Source organism: Sus scrofa, chromosome 13, assembly GCF_000003025.6.
Source record: "Sus scrofa isolate TJ Tabasco breed Duroc chromosome 13, Sscrofa11.1, whole genome shotgun sequence".
Classification (NCBI taxonomy): Eukaryota; Metazoa; Chordata; class Mammalia; order Artiodactyla; family Suidae; genus Sus; species Sus scrofa.
The window spans coordinates 76195343-76211313 of NC_010455.5; the positions used below are offsets into that span (position 1 = coordinate 76195343).

Below are 15971 nucleotides of genomic sequence, written 5' to 3' on the forward strand. Positions count from 1 at the left end.
GGGGCAGGGGAGACTTAAGACCCCATCCTCCGGTTGCAGTGGTACAAGGCAGAAATGCTGGCTATGGTGCTGAAACGGACAGCTCCTGTGCTTGGCAGGCAGGGCCTCTCTCTGAGCACTACAGGCTCAAGATGATGTTCTTTCTTTGCTCCCTCCTCCCAGATGGGAGGCCCTTCCCTCCCATCCCTCAAACAAGACAACATCTTCAAAATGCCAACTGGAGAGTTTTTTGAGTGCAGAATCAAGATGCACCAGGACGTTGCAATAATTCTTTGTAACTCTTCCAATCACCTCCTCCAAGAAGGCTCTCTGGTTCTGACAGCTGAGGGTATCCTCTTTTTACTGGGCTTCCTGTATCTCTCTGATCAAGATCCTCTCAGTATTCTCATCATCGTTTAAGTTGTCAAATCAGGGAGTTCCCGTCATGGCTCAGTGGTAACGAACCCATCTAGGATCCATGAAGATGTGGGTTCAATCCCTGGCCTTGCTCAGTGGGTTAAGGATCTGGCATAGCCATGAGCTGTGGTGTATGTCTCAGATGTAGCTTGGATCCCACCTTGCTGTGGCTGTGGGGTAGGCCAGCAGCTACAGCTCTGATTCGACCCCTAGCCTGGGAACTTTTATATGCTGCAGGTGCAGCCCTAAAAAAAAAAAAAAAAAAAAAAAAAAAAAAAAAAAAAAGGAAAAAAATGTCAAAGCATTCTGTACTTGCCTTTTTGGTACCATATGAAGGTTCTTGTATGCCAGGTCCATATACTCATCTATCTGTGTCCCTTCCAATGCCTTGTAGGCTGCATCCATACCTCTGCCAAATGACATGACCAGAGTCCTGGCCACAGCATGCATCTCTGGGGCAGAGATTCTAGGGTCTGGGGCTAGTGCATCAGCTCCATCACTCTCCCACCCTTTGCAGTAGAGGGAAGGGCAGTCATCCTATCAAAAGTGGAGGGGGGGCAGTTCCACTCCCTGGAGAAGGATGGGGATGGGGGAGGGGAGAATTTCCTCCCACTCTTCTCCGTCATAATCCACAGTCATGGTAGGGGATGGGGGGGAAGGACTACTCTCCCTGCACAGCACTTTTGAGAACTTGCCTCTCCTCTCCTAAGTGCTGCAGCCCTGATACAGGGATGCTTTTTCTTTCCAGTATTCCTCTTGCATTCAGAAGTCTGTGCTCCAGGTTAACCTCTAATTATTCTAGAACTTTCTTTGTGTTGGATGCCATCGCCTGGATTCCTGCGAGCAAGGAGTTTCCCTCCACCTCCTCTGACCAAACTCCTTCCTCCCACTGCCAGCATAGAAGTGTACAGAGGGAACATTTCATACACCCTTGCAATTTGTTGGGCAGAAAAAAAATGACTGAATTCTGGGTAGAAGAATTTCTTAGTTCTAGCCTCACAGTGTGTATAAACTTTGCAGGATAAAGAAGAATGAAAGTGTCTTATAAATGAAGGTCCTCAGGTCAATCAATGCTTATAGATTTGAACTGAGGAAATCTTGTAAACTGATTTTTTCTGAGGCTTCCCTTTCTGGTGGATTGGTATGAACAGAAATGATGCTATTTCTGCTGACTAGAGTCCCTGTCTTTGTGTCGTGGTATCCCTCTACTAATTTTTCCCCTGTGGATCTCTGTGAGCCTAAGAAGTAATATTTCATGTACTTTTTAGAAGGGGTTCCTGTTGTAGCTTAGTGGGTTAAAAACCCAACAAAGTGACCATGAAGATGTGGGTTCAATCCCTGGCCTTGCTCAGTGGGTTCAGGATCCACTGTTGCAGCAAAATGCAGCAAAGGTTTCGGATGTGGCTTGGATCCTGTGTTGCCGTGGCTGTGACGTAGACCTCAACTATAGCTCCGATTTGACCCCTAGCCTAGAAACTTCCACATGCCACAGGTTTGGCTGGTTAAAAAAAGAGAATGCTGAATCTCTGCTCTCTAGATATCCAGACCAAGGACCAGTTTCCACAATTGCCAAAGCATACACTCAGGATCTCACATCTTCCCTCTTGAAAACATTCCCTTCGACTGCTGCTCATGCAGTCTGTCTCACTGGCCAGGCTCCCTGTGCAGATAAACTCATGCAGATAAAAGTTTGAGCCCTCAGCTTTCCACCTCAGCAGACACACCCTGTAAATCCATCCAGCCTCTGAATAAGGTCACCTAGAGAGAAGGTAGGCCAATGGCCAGAGGCTCAGAATGCTGATGTGGAGCTCCTTGCTGTATAGCTCCTCTCCATCTACCCTTCACCTGATATCTCCCATCTACCTCTCTACCACCCACCTGATGCACTTGAGCCAGTAGGACTGTTCCTGGTATAAAATGGAATGTCCCAGAGCCTTCACTCTGCACCTGCTCTGCCTACCCGTATCTGGAGTTTACCTCATTGAAATCAAACCTCTGAGGCTTTTCTCTCCTGTCTTGGTCCAGCCAGCTCTGAGTTAAGCACACCTTCCCACCCACTACGTCCAACCACAGTCTCCCCATCTTACCAAGAGTAGGGGTGAATGCTAGACTCACCTGGGCTGTCACCACACTCCGTACACAGCCTGTGCTCTTTCACCTCCAGAACTAGAACGCTAGGGTCAGACCTGAAATTGCCAAATCAGAGCCACACTTGTCTGTGGCAGTCAGGCCAAGAATGGCTCGGGGATGTACTGTCCAGCTCCTGGGCCCTGCTTGCAGGGACAAGCACTTAGTGAGAGGACCTGGAGGCCGGGCTGGGCGGCAGCACAATGCTAGGCAAAACAAGTGTAAATAAACCCATTATTTTATTGAACCTCATTATATATTTGATTTATTGCGTGCCAGGGAAGTACTGTATGAAAAAGTCAATTTGTTGGCTTTTATAATCTCATTAGGGTTTCCTTTTAAAGCATTCTAATTGGAGGTGCCATCTGTTCTCTTAAAAAGGCATCACACATCACCACAGTAAATAATTTTTCAAATACAAGGAGCATATCTGGAGCTGTTGAGGCCAGGCAGAGCCCTGCCCTGTGGTTTGGGGGCCTGACTAGTTCTGCACGGGGAGCAAGCAAGCGGTCAGCATGGGTCCAGCCAGCTGAGAGAGGCTGCGGATGGAGGGCATGTGCGCTTGTCTGCTTTGCAAGTGCATCCCTCTATCCATCTGAGCAGGAGACAATGATGGCCCAGGAGGACCCAGGCAAAGGGGTCTCCGTCCTGAAATGCACAGGACAGTGAGGATCTACAGTGTCTAGGTCCTGTGGGTGTCAGAAAAAGGGGACACAGTATTGCAAGCATCCAAGAGTCTATGCCTCATTCTGGAAGGGCCTCAGGTGTGGCCTGCTGCCACCAACTTTAAATGAGGCCCTATCTATCAGTAAGCATTCACAGGCTATATTGAAAATTTGATGATGAATCGTATGATTTAAAATGTGCTCCTTTACAAAGCTAAAATAGCTATAGTGCTCTAAAAACTAATGTTTTTAATGAATCATGCTAATCTTGTGAAATGAGCACATATATATTCATTGTATTTTTAATAGCATTCAAAACATTAATTTATTCTAAATTAACCTAAACATTTAGAATGCAGATAACTTTTGTAGCCCTGGGCGGGTGTTTCTTCATTTTCTTTTTCACCTTCTGGGAGATCCTGGCATCTCCTTGACCTCTGAGAGTCCCTGGCAGCCCTATGTGTCTAGCTTCAACCTTGACAAGGTCTGGGGATTCAGCAAGGACTTGGGTGCACCCCAAGGCCGGGTCAAAGGGGCTGGTATGGGTGCCAAGTAAAGCCAGAGGAGGTGGGTGGAGGGAGCTCTGGGTTTGAGTCTGAAATGTTATTGCTCCTGATCTGTGGACACCCAGCTCGCCTCTTACATCCTCCTCCTCACACCTCTGCCAGGCCTGGCTTTCTGGATCTGCCATAGAAGTACCTGACCAACTGTCCCCCTTGTCCGGCTCATGTTCAGGAGGAGGCCTTGTCCCCTGGCACACTCTGGAGGGAGGGAAGGGAAGACACAGAAGGCTGATGAAAGGACTTAAAATGCATGTCGGGGCCGCCCACATAGACAGAGGGACAGCCTAAGCCGTGGGTGGGATGGGTGGAAGCTGGGGGGATCGTTAGAGGCAGGTCACAGTTGACCCCACTCCTCCCTGCTAATAAGAATGAAACCCTCTGAAAGAAGCCAGGCTATGTGGAACACACAGTGAGGACCACCTTTCATGAGGAGGAGTCACCAAAAGGCTACTTATAGCAGCGAGCAGGAGGCGAGGTCAAGGGGAAGGTGCAGCCCCACCAGCTGGGAGTGGTTGGGAAGGTGTGGGCTGAGAGCCAACTGTGAACTTCAGGTTTTCTGACCTTTAGCTTGCCACCTTCCTCCTGCTGCTGGGCCACTGCACAGAGGCCCCGAGGCCCCCTGGGAGTCCTGGCATCCCAAACCACCCCAGCCTTGAGTGGGTCCCGTGACAGCTGATCGAGTCATCAAATTGCATGTAGCATTGGGAAGGTGGGCTTGGCGCGTCACAGACAAAAGTTCGGACCTTGACTCTGTCTCTCACCATCTCTGTGACCGTGAGCTAATCTCTTAACTTTCTTCCATGCTGTTATTTTCCTCTCCTGACCTCATACTAATGTATGCCTCTCTGGTTGTTATGAGGATTAAGCAAAATCGTATCATGGAGTCTTTGGCACAGTGCCTGGTTTGTAGTAAATTCTCAGTGTTAGAACTTGCTTTGGTTACATCCCTGGAAAGTGTGAAGATTGCAGCAGATATGGAGGCTTCCAGTGTGATAGGAGATCTGAAAATAAAAGTGACGTCCTCAGGGGGAGTACAAGTTTGACGCCTGCCCCAAGTGTCACAGCAGAATCCATGTGTGGCTCAGATCACAGTCACTGTTCACTTTGGCCTGGAGATCCCGATGGAAACAGATGAGAAGGTGATGGCCACTGGGAGCAGATGTGCTGTGGGAGAAGGAGGAAGAGGCAGATAGAGCATCACAGGCTCCAGGTGCTGCTGGTCCCTGTCCTCCAGGACTGAGAGATGCTGAGAAGCTGGGCAGGAGTGGCAGCCAAGAGATGGGCTCTCAGTTCTCAGGGATCAGGGGCTCAGTGACTGCCCAGGGTCAAACATGCTTTTTCACAGGAGGGTCTGATGGTCCTAGAAGTGTGACAGGCAGGGCTGGCCAGAGAGAGATGGCAACGAGGAATCCATGAGGAAATGCATAGCTATGTGAAACCAAAAGGCATGTCTTTAGTTTAAAATAATTTCTATTTACGGGGCGACGAGATGGAAAGGGGGAATTTATGAAGCAGGTGAAAATAGATAATTATGCCTTATAAAATTGCTGTCTGTGAAAAACTATGTGAAAGGATTGGTGTAAAAATAATTACCTTGTTACATGTCTGACCACAGGAACCCTTTTTTTCCCCTGTCACCCTCATGGGAGAACTTTGATGGATCACAAAGGCAAGCTAGTGCTTGTCTTCTTTCTTCATTTCTTCTTCAAACACAATGGGTTTCTCTCTGTAGTTTTGATCGTAGAAGTGGAGTGAAGAAGGGGCTCTGGAGGTCACTGCCTTGTCCCTGGCCCTGCCTATCATCCCCTCCCATGAGGGGGCATGTTGGCAGCCAGCCCTCTGGGGTCCCCCAGAGACCACCCCTGACCTTTCTTCTGACTCAGAGAGGTGGCCGGGAAGCCACGGAGCAGCAAGGCAGGTGCTTTGGGTGTGGACCCCGAAGGTGTATGACCTGGGGCATGTGATGACTCTGTGAACAGGGGCTTGTCATCAGCAGAACAGGACAGGATGGAACTCAAATGAGGAACTTGTGAGAATTAAAAGATGGGATGTCAGGGAAGCCCCGATGGAAACTTGGGTGTGTCTGCCTCCAGGACTGCGACCTCACACGCAGGGAGGGCTGCGATTTGGAAGCTCTTAGGGGAATGTTGCAGATGGTCATGGCAATGATGGTGATTTGCTCTTACTCTCTTAAAGCCATCACCCACAGATAAGGATAAGAATCCATTCTTTCTTCTCCCATCTCTGCCTACTCCCGTTTCTCTCCTTAAGCTCCTGTTTCAACCTTAAAGTGGCTTGCAGCTTTTCCCCTCCCTCACCCCAACCATCTCAGGGCAACAGGAGGATCCCTATGATGCAGGGGATGTGCTCCTTGTATGACCTGCCCAGGAATGTGGCATTGCCCAGACCCTGGTCTTTCCAGGCAGGCTGTGGGGGTGGGGGGCAGGGAATGGGGAAGACAGTACCAGACCCCAGAGGATGGAAAGGGACTTGGGATGACAGAGAAAGAAGGACGTCCTCTGCTTCCGGGTCTTATGGCATTTGTGCCATTGTGAAAAGTCCGTAAGGACATCAGATCAGAATCTCCTCCCACCAGCCTTGGGGTCCTACTGGCTCATGCTTGACAAGATAGCCAGTGATAGTTTCCTTTATAGCAGTGGTTTTTAAATGCAGTCCTTGGACAAGCAGCCTGAGTGTCACCAGGGAACTTGTTAGAAATACAAATTCTCAGAGTTTGAATGAGAAACTCTGGGGATGGGGAGCGGGGCATGGGAGGAGGCAGAGAGCTGAGTTTTAACAAGCCCTCCAGGTGATTCTGAAGCTTGCTAAAGTTGGAGAGCATTGCTTTAGAATTAGGTCATGTTTCTTTGTCCTCTGCTTTATGACTCCTGGGTAGAAAAGCCATTGAGTGAATTCCTTCAGACTGGAACCACAGGGCTTGCCCCTCCTCATCAATGTCTTATGTACCAGGCTGGGGAGAGAGAGACAGAGCGACAGCGAGGGACTGTGAACACACGCCTGAGGAAGAGGAGGGGTCGGTGAGATGTGAGTGTGAATATGTGAGTGTGTGTCTGTGTTCAAGTGTTTCAAAGGGAGATTTCACTAGCTCTCAGAACCTCTTCCATCTGCTCTGGCTCAGTTTCATTCCATTTTCTCTCCTGAGTGGTTGGAGCCGAGCCGTGTGGGGTGACAAACACACTGCAGGGCACAGAAATCCAGTGTTATCAACTGGGGACTGCTTGCTCACTAGTATCCATGCCAACATATTAGGGGATGATTTTAAATACTTTTCAAAAGCATTCATATCTTCATCTGGGAGTTGCAACCTATTAAAAGAGGAAGTTGCTTTACTAAAGGTTAGCCTCACTGGTTCCTGACCAGGGCTTTAGCAAAAGATCCACTGTGTGCCTCTTTCTGTACGCAAAGGAGCTGCTTGGTTTTGCCCTGTTTGTGATCTACACTACAGCTAAAAATATATCATTTGTGGAGTTCCCGTTGTGGCGCAGTGGAAACAAATCCAACTAGGAACCATGAGGTTGCAGGTTCGATCCCTGGCCTCGCTCAGTGGGTTAAGGATCTGGCGTTGCTGTGAGCTGTGGTGTAGGTTGCAGATGTGGCTCAGATCCCACGTTGCTGTGGCTCTGACGTAGGCCGGTGACTACAGCTCTGGTTAAACCCCTATCCTGGGACCCTCCATATGCTGTGGGTGAAGCCCTAAAAAGACAAATAAAGACCATAAATAAATAAATAAATAAAAATATATCATTTGTGCTTTTGGAAGGGGAGACAATCTGTGTTTTCTTGGAGGTGAAATTCCAACAGGGGTCACAGATGAACAAGAGTCCTGAAGTGAGCGGTTTCTCAGAGTGCCTGGATTCGGATCGTGTATACACCTGGGCGCAGAATTGAGGGAGTGTGACGGCAAGTGGAAAGCTATTTATAACTGTCACTGCTGTTTCCAGAAGGGTCAGCACTGCCTGTATACATGGGCTTTCACACTTCTGTAATTTACAATTTATTTTCACAGTTATTCGACCCAAGTGGGGATAACACTTAGGGGGCATCATATAGCTTGAAGTTTTAAGCTAATAGCCAGGCCCAGGTGCAAACGTTTCCCTTTCAGCTTTTCATCTGAAGGGCCATTTGGAGTCACAGATGATTAACACTCAGAGCAGCTTCACAGGTCCTGCCACCTAAACACCCCCTCAGTGTCAGCCTTCTCTCTCCAGCAACCCTGAGGGGTGGTCATTCCATTTTTAGTTTTCTGAATATTTGTGGTGATGGACAGCTGATGGGCTTTGCAGGGTGGCTCCCCCCACTGCTAGGCACCATCACCCGTCATGTAAGAGAGATCTTCTGGACCTTGGATCGGCACTGCCTCCCTCCCCTCCTCACTGCTGGCCCATCATTGAGGACCTGGTCCGGCAGGTGGAACCAGGGGTTCCAATGCTTAACAACCTTCTCATCTTCATTAATCAACCACTGGGGGACAAACATCTGTTATGTTATCTACTCCCCAACACATATGATTCCTGAACCTCAGTGTCCTGGCTGGCCTTTTCTGAATCTCTCACATTTATCAATACAACTCAGAATACAGCAGTCAGAGGAGTTCCTGTCGTGGCTCAGTGGAAACAGATCTGACTAGCATCCATGAAGGTACAGGTTCCATGCCTGGCCTCACCCAGTGGGTTAAGGATCTGGCATTGCTGTGAGCTGTGGTGTAGGTCACAGACATGGCTCGGATCCTGTGTTGCTGTGGCTGTGGCTTAGGCCAGTGGCTACAGTTCTCATTGAACCCCTAGCCTGGATACCTGCATATGCCTCAAGTGTGGCCCTAAAAAGATACACACCCAAAAAAACCCCCCAAGATACAGCAGACAGAATGAAACATGTAATCCTCACCCCCTCACCATGTCCAGTGGATACTTGATGGATTTTCTCCTGTAGCTGGGATATGCTGATGGTCCACTTTGGTTGCAGGTTCTCACACCCTGGGCTCCAACCAGCCTTTTTGGACCCCTAAATATTCAAAGCTTTTTTTCCTGTCCCATCAGAAAATGCCCCACTCAAGTCTTTCCTTTTTGGTACCTAAACATGTAACTTCAGACATTTGCCTTGTGAATTTGGGCACCATGCTCTTCCAAGTAGAGATGATTTTGAAAACTGATTTCAAGTGGTAAGCATTGGCATGACTGGTCAAGAGTGGGCTCTGATGTTTGTGCTCCAGTGTCTGGGTCCAAGAACTGCCCTGCCACTTGCCAGCTGTGTGATGTGGGGCTTAGGACATGGCTCTCTGTGACTTCCTTTCCTCATTCATAAGGTGGGTATAGCATGAGTGTCTGCTGACTGTGTCGTCAAGGGTATAAGTGTAGTAATACTATTGAGAACTGTGTTTGGCATTCAGTAAAAGTAAGCTCTTTTATTTTATGACTATTATTAGAGTTGCCCATCCTACTTTTGTGCTATTTTCAAAGCAACTAAAGTTCAGGCACTGGAATTATTGCCTAGCTAACGTTTCTTCCTTTGGTACCCAAGAGTCTGTGGACTTTTTTCAGTTACCATTATTGAAATCTAGGTATACTCTCTATACTCTTTCCCTCTAAAGGCTCATAAGCTTTTAAACAAAGAAATAATGTCATGTGGCCTGACTTAAATTTGAGACCCATGCTGGTTTTTGTCACTGTTTCCTTGAGGCTCACAAAGCACTGATTTAACTATGAAGTTTCAGAAATGTGTGTGTAGGAGGGTGAGGTAACATCTATTTATTTAATCTACTTTCTTCTCTGTTTTGAAAATCAGAACAAAGCTGTATTCTTCATGATTCTTGGACCTTCTGTTGTGAAGAATCCGTGGTGGCCTTCAGGCGATGGCTCTGATGTCTAATTTGCAGGCCCTGGTCCCAGACGGAGCTGGTCTGGGATGGATGCTGGAACTTGATGGCAACTGTAGCTCATGGTTCTTAAATCTTCTCTGCTCCAATTCTCCTCCTCAGAGGAGAAGAAAGTCAGAGGCACAAGACTGTACATCTTCTGTCTTCTGCCAGCATCTTCCCTCATCCCCAGGAAAGAAGATGCATGCTCTGAATATTTTATTCAGATCTGTTCATATGTAGGGCTTTCTCTGTCCACTGGACTGGAAGCTCCTGATGTGCTGATCTGATTTTGTATCCCCTCTGTGGCCTTACACAGTAGATGCCCAACACAGCCAGGTGGTGAGAACCCTGCTATCGGGAGCAGGTAGACCAGAGTTGACCCTTGGCACCACTCCTCCATTGCCTTGGTTACTGAACCTCTGTTTCTTTTCCATAACGTGAAGGTATTTTTTTTTTTTTATTGTGCAAGTTGTGATGATGTGTATACCTAACTCAGTGTCAGACATATGGTAAGCACTCAATAAATTGTCGTCTTTGTTTTGAGTCATATCTGAATTGCACAGAAAGAACAGAAAACAGGTTGGAGGGAAATGGCCATTTTTAGAGCATTTGCTCCTGGAGAGCCATCCTAGGCTGGCTGGACACCTTCACCCCTGTCTCCACCCCCATCACGCATGTTGTGATCACAAATCCAGGTATCACCCGTGAAGACCATCCTGGTCCCCAGCTCCTTATAGGCAGTCTCCAGCTGTGGCTATAGTCACAGCTGGATCTCTAGCCCCCCCCCACCTTTTCCTCCGTGTAACCCAGAATCAGATCCTGATCTAATTCTGATACCAGAAGCCAAGCCCAGGACCCACAGTGGGGTTGTGTCTGGGACTCACTCTTAGTCCTGCAGCCAGTGTCCTCTTTGCCATCACCTTTCAAGGCCACCCTTCCACTCAGTCCTAGAACCCTTATGGACCCACTGTATGTCCATTACTGATCATTCACCCTGTCCAGTGGCTTGGTTCAGAACCCACCCTCATCTCCATTACACTGGACGGGGTCCCCGGCTCCACCCTATCTTTATTCCCTGACCCTCCAATTACCATCTTGGATATCTGGTACTAGCCAACCTTTTCCTGAACCAGGGCTGTGATCTTCCAGATTTCCTAGTATGGTAACATATGTGGACACAGAAAGGCACCTAGAGCCATAGACCCACAAATGTCACTGCTGGCTTCACTTGGGTGAGACAAAGACCAGGGGTCCCAGCTGTCTTTGATCCCCATCAAAGATTTAGAAGGGAGCCACTCTCAACTTACCATAAAGGTAAATTCTGAACACCGTCCAGGAGAGCAAAGCCACCTGAGTAATTAGTGATCTACCTCAACTGGAAATGTACAAAGAGGTGCTAGTGATGCCTGCCAAGAGGGCTTCTGAACTGTGTGGGAAGTTGGGTGAAGTGGAAAGAAATGGGTCTTGTAGTCTCTGAATTATGTGTGGCATAGGACCAGGACACCAGCACTTTGAGTGATTTATTTTGAAACTCCACATTGTTCTTCTGAGAAACTTTCCACACAATTGGCTGTAAAGTGTCTAGTCAGAGCCAGACACCTGGGAACTGTTATGATAGGGTGTAGGCTATGGGCTTAAAGGCTGGACTCCCCAGTGGATAAAATGACCATGGATGGCTTTGTAGAGGAAGAGAAGGCTGCAGTTTGAAGTCAGCTGTGGAAGGGCCAGGACTGCCTCCAGCTTGTGCCAGAGACCAACTCTGTCCCATTCATTCAAGGTGCTCTGATTCTGAAGCCACATTAAGAAGGATGGCTTGTCTCACAGATTGATAGGCAGAGGACCAGAAGCCACTTGGACACAAAGGTCACTCTGTCCCCCCTCCCCATCCTATAGAGAGAAGGTCAGGGCAGTGGTAGTAATGGTGTGTTGCTTCCCCCAGCCCCTCGTGGCTGGGGGCTTAGACATGCAAGGAGATTGCCAAGGTGACCTTTTGAGCAGCTCATCTGGGTTACCTCTAAGCTCTGCTCACCTTGGACATGACAATAAAGGATGCTCAACAGTGTGGAGTCAAATGAGGCCCACATGGCGGCTGTGTAGTGAGATGCAGCTTGGTGCTAGCTGGCTCTGCTGGACCAGACATGCGCAGAAGATGGGTGGTTGGGGAGTGGGTGGCAGGTGGCCAGTGGGAAGCCATGGCCATCACCAAACCCTGCCAGTGCTCGGTGAGCAGAGACAGAGAGCTGCTCTGTTCCCCTACAGAGCATGCTGTCTCCTGGCCAGAAGAGGAGGACCTGTGGGTTGGGTGAGAATTCACTCTCTCCATGAACCTAAGTGAAGGGCAGGCTCATGTTCCTGCCCCTGAAAGGGTGTCATGAAGCTCTGACGAGGTTAGCCTGCACCGTGTCTGCACCCCCTGTGCCTGCACAAGGAAGGCTGTGCACCACATTGCATGGGGGTGTCGGGGGTTGGGGCATGGAGCCACAGCCACCTGCTTTGTCATGCCATCCTCCATTGGTGGGTACTTGGGCTCGTATAAGCAAAACCGCCATGAAAATGCTCAGACATACCTTGGAGGCACATAAGCCTGTATTTGTGGAGGAAATTCACCTCTAAATAGAACTGCTGGGCTGCTGGGCACGTAGACTCCGAAAGCCAATCAATACTACCAAAGTGCTTCCCCAGAGGACCCAACCAAGTTGCACCCCTACTGGTGATGTATATCTTGCTTCTCCACACCCTGGCCCAGCTAGAAGTTATCAAGACTTCTGGCTTTTGGCAATTTGACTGACCGCCTAGTAATTTCGACTGGTGTTTTCCTCATTCTGAATTAGTATGTATTTTTCATACATTTCTTGACCAATTTATCTTGTCTTCTGGAATTGACAGTTTATAACTCTTGCCCTTTTTCTATTTTTAAAAATTGATTTCTAGATGCCTATTAAGTATATATGACATTTGCATCCCCCAGCCCTCCACATATTTTTAACTCTATTTATGATTACAGTTTTTCCTCATTATTAAGGTTTTTCAATTTTTCGGCCATGCCCATGGCATGCAGAAGTTCCCGGGTCAGGAATCAAACCTGAGCCACAGCAGTGACACCACCTGATACTTAATCCCTAGGCCACCAGGGAACTCCAAGGTTTTTCATTTTTGAGCTCAAATCCTTTTCTTTCTGGTGTTGGGGATTTGCATATTGCCTTTTGGCCTGGATTTTGTGTACATCCTTCCCACTATATGGTATAAAAACACTCTCATATTTTATTTTAATTCTTCGTGTAGTGTTTATTTTTAGCTCCTTCTTCCATCCAAAATTTATTTTTGTATAAGATGTGATATTGTTATTCTTATTTCTCTTATTAAAAATAACATCACATCAACTCCACCTTAATTGTCCAAATGTTCACTAACATTTGGCCTCTTTTATTCCATACTCAGTGCCCATACATCTTTATTTCTTCCCATTGATTGTTTAGTCTTTCCTGGCACCACTTCTAAGCTGTTCCAGAGGTAGTAGCTTTATAGTATGTTTCAATAATTGGTAAACCAAGTCTATACATATTATTCGTTGTCAAAAGGTGTTGCCCATTCTTAAGCATTTTTGCCTTCAAGATGAACTTTGAAATCAGCTTGGCACAACTCATTAAACAATCCTGTGAAACTGGGGTTGGGATAGCATTGAATCTATGGATTACTTTGGAGAAAACTGCCACCTTATGATATGTATCTGTTCATTTAGGATCATGTGTTCAATCCTCTATTGTGCGCTTAAATATAGTTTATAGTTGTCTTACAAGGGTTACATAGGCCTTGTGAGATTTAATTCTACAAATTTTATGGGGTTTGCAGCTATTGTGAATAGGTGACTCTTTTTGTTACATTTTCAAACCGGTTATGAGTATTGTTAGCAGATGACTCCCTGATGGTGAGAATAGTGAGCTTACTATCACTAGAGGAATCAAACAGAGGCTGGTCAATCAAGTAGGGACTATGAAGGGCATTCACCACTAGGGACATGTTGTGACCTGCAAGGTTCCTTCCCAGGCCAAGAATGAGTGTGTCTATGATGTCAGAGTCAGGGCTTGATTTGGGATGACCTGAGCCTTTTTGGGAGGTATACCTGCCCTTTTCAATTTCTCTTTTTTTCCCCTTGACCTTTAATTGTTGCCTTTGGAACCTGGGCATTTTCTCTGTACCTAGAAAGAAGCAGCACAAGACTCTTTTAGAACCACATATGACAGTGCCAGGAAGATTCTTCTGTGTATTTCCAGGGAAAATTAAATGAATAATCCATGACTATGTAACTCATAGTCCCTTCCCAGCTGTTATCTTGATGTCGTTCTGCTGTACACCTTCTAAAAATGATGAAGAATTATGACAACTGGAAAAATTTTGTCACACAGTTGGGGGGGGGACTTTTGGTCATTTCTGAAGCACTGTGAAGATGCAGGACTCCTTCATGGGTACCACTCTCTGCAGACGGAGGAGAGATAAGACTGCTGATTGTGCAGTAGCTTTGAGGCTACATCCCAGCTACCACTGCCCTACTCCACTCCCCATACACAGCAGGGGCTTGTCCTGTCTGGTCCAGATGGTTATCTTCTTTTAGAATCTACCTTGGAAATCTGCATCCTTCCGTCCAAAGTACGTAGTATCTGAGAGTTCATGGTCAGCTGTGTGCTGTGTGCTGACAGTATTTTATCTGTAAGGCTTCCATTCTTCATGTGACCCTCATGCTTGACAGACCTTGATCCAGTGGCTGCCAACCATATCTAAAGAGACATAGCATCAGTTTCTTTGTCCTGGATTTCTATCCAGATCTCCGTCTCCACACGCACCCCAGCCTGGGGGGAATCACCAGGCTCTGGACTGTGTCAGGATATGTGGAATCAAACAAGTGGTTTGGGATGGTTCAGGGTCTAAGTTTGTATCAATTAGAAATGACATGCCTGAACAGGTAGCTCTGTGGGCGGCTCTGCCCAAGGAGGGTTTATCCTTTTGTGGTGCCAAAGACTGAAGTATGTCCCAGTGTTCTTTGACTTCAAGAAGACTCTGGCTTAGACTGTTGCCTCTAATGATAGCAGACACTTTGGAGCCTGCCTTGGCAGGATGTGGCTTCTTGTATGGATCTTTCAGCAGGAAGACTTATGGGAAATGTTTCTCTGAGGGGATCACCTGAGTCAGAGAGCCATGAGCAGGGCCTGGGAATGTAGATCCCATAGCGAGGGTCTGCATGGGGCCTCAGAATCGCTAGGCAGGACAATGTCTTCTTGCTTCAGGGGGCTTTCAGGTCAAATGTTCTGGACGGTGTCTTCCATTCACTGTACAGGTGTGCATGGGGTCACTCTTTCTCTGGTAGAAGGTGAATGGATAGGCAGAGATTCCTGGGTAACTATAGCAGTCAGTCTTTTATGCCTTTAGAGTACACTAAGATACACTGACTCCTTCATCATGTATTCTGTTTGATTCCACCATCAGTGGGAAGAGGGTGGGCTCTCCACCAGCCTTGTCAGTCAGTGGTTTGTGTGGCTGCTATGCAGGTGCCCACCTCCTCTGAAGACTTTGAGCTCCTCAGGGTAGATGCCAATGAACTTTTAAGACTATGATCTTACATACGGGGCATAGCACAGTGTCTTACATACAGGTCTCAATAACACAGATGGATTGATCAGTCAAGAATCCATGAAGGATTAGGCTCAGAGAGAGTAAGTGACCTGCCTAAGGTCACAAAGCTAGCACTCAGCCTCGATTTCTTTCTTTGTGAATCTTGTACCAATTCAGAAAGCTCCAGGGACTCATTTCAGGCCCAGGAAGGAGGTCTTGAAGATCATATCTTTAAGATGCCATGACCTGTTGCTCTCCTTGTCTTGAAATGGCCCCAAGGAATCTGCGGGGGTGGGGTATGGGTCAGTCCAAGCCTCCCTTTCTCTGGCCTCGCCTTGGGCCACAAATAGAAGATTCCACCTCTTGTCATTCCCTTGCACAGGCAGCATGCAAGATGGCTGTAAGCCTTTCCTATTGAGACACGCTGCTTCCTTCTTGGGGTGCAGGACCTCAGCCATGCTCCAGGTTTCCTGCAGTTCCTCGGAAACCCAGATGCGCAGGCTTCCGCTTAGGTCAGATAGAGGGGCTGTCTTTTTTCCAAGAAAGTTAAACCCAGCCCTTCTCTCCCAGATAATTAGCTTCATTGAAGCAGGAAAAACAAGAAGTACTTTCTACAAACACTGGTGTTTGGTGAAACGTGCAACACTGGGTTCTTTGATGCTCCTTGAATCCCTCTCAGCAGGGTCCCTCCTTGTTTTGACTAGTCATTTCTTCTTATCCCTAAACTGTTATGATTAGGAG

The 15971-nt window shown here is 47.5% G+C and overlaps 1 protein-coding gene across 1 annotated transcript in view; it reads left to right on the forward strand.

The window, feature by feature from the left end:
• The window catches only part of EPHB1 (EPH receptor B1), a 446863-nt gene that overhangs the window by 290665 nt on the left and 140227 nt on the right, over window positions 1–15971 (forward strand). The gene's annotated exons all lie outside the window — the stretch shown is intronic.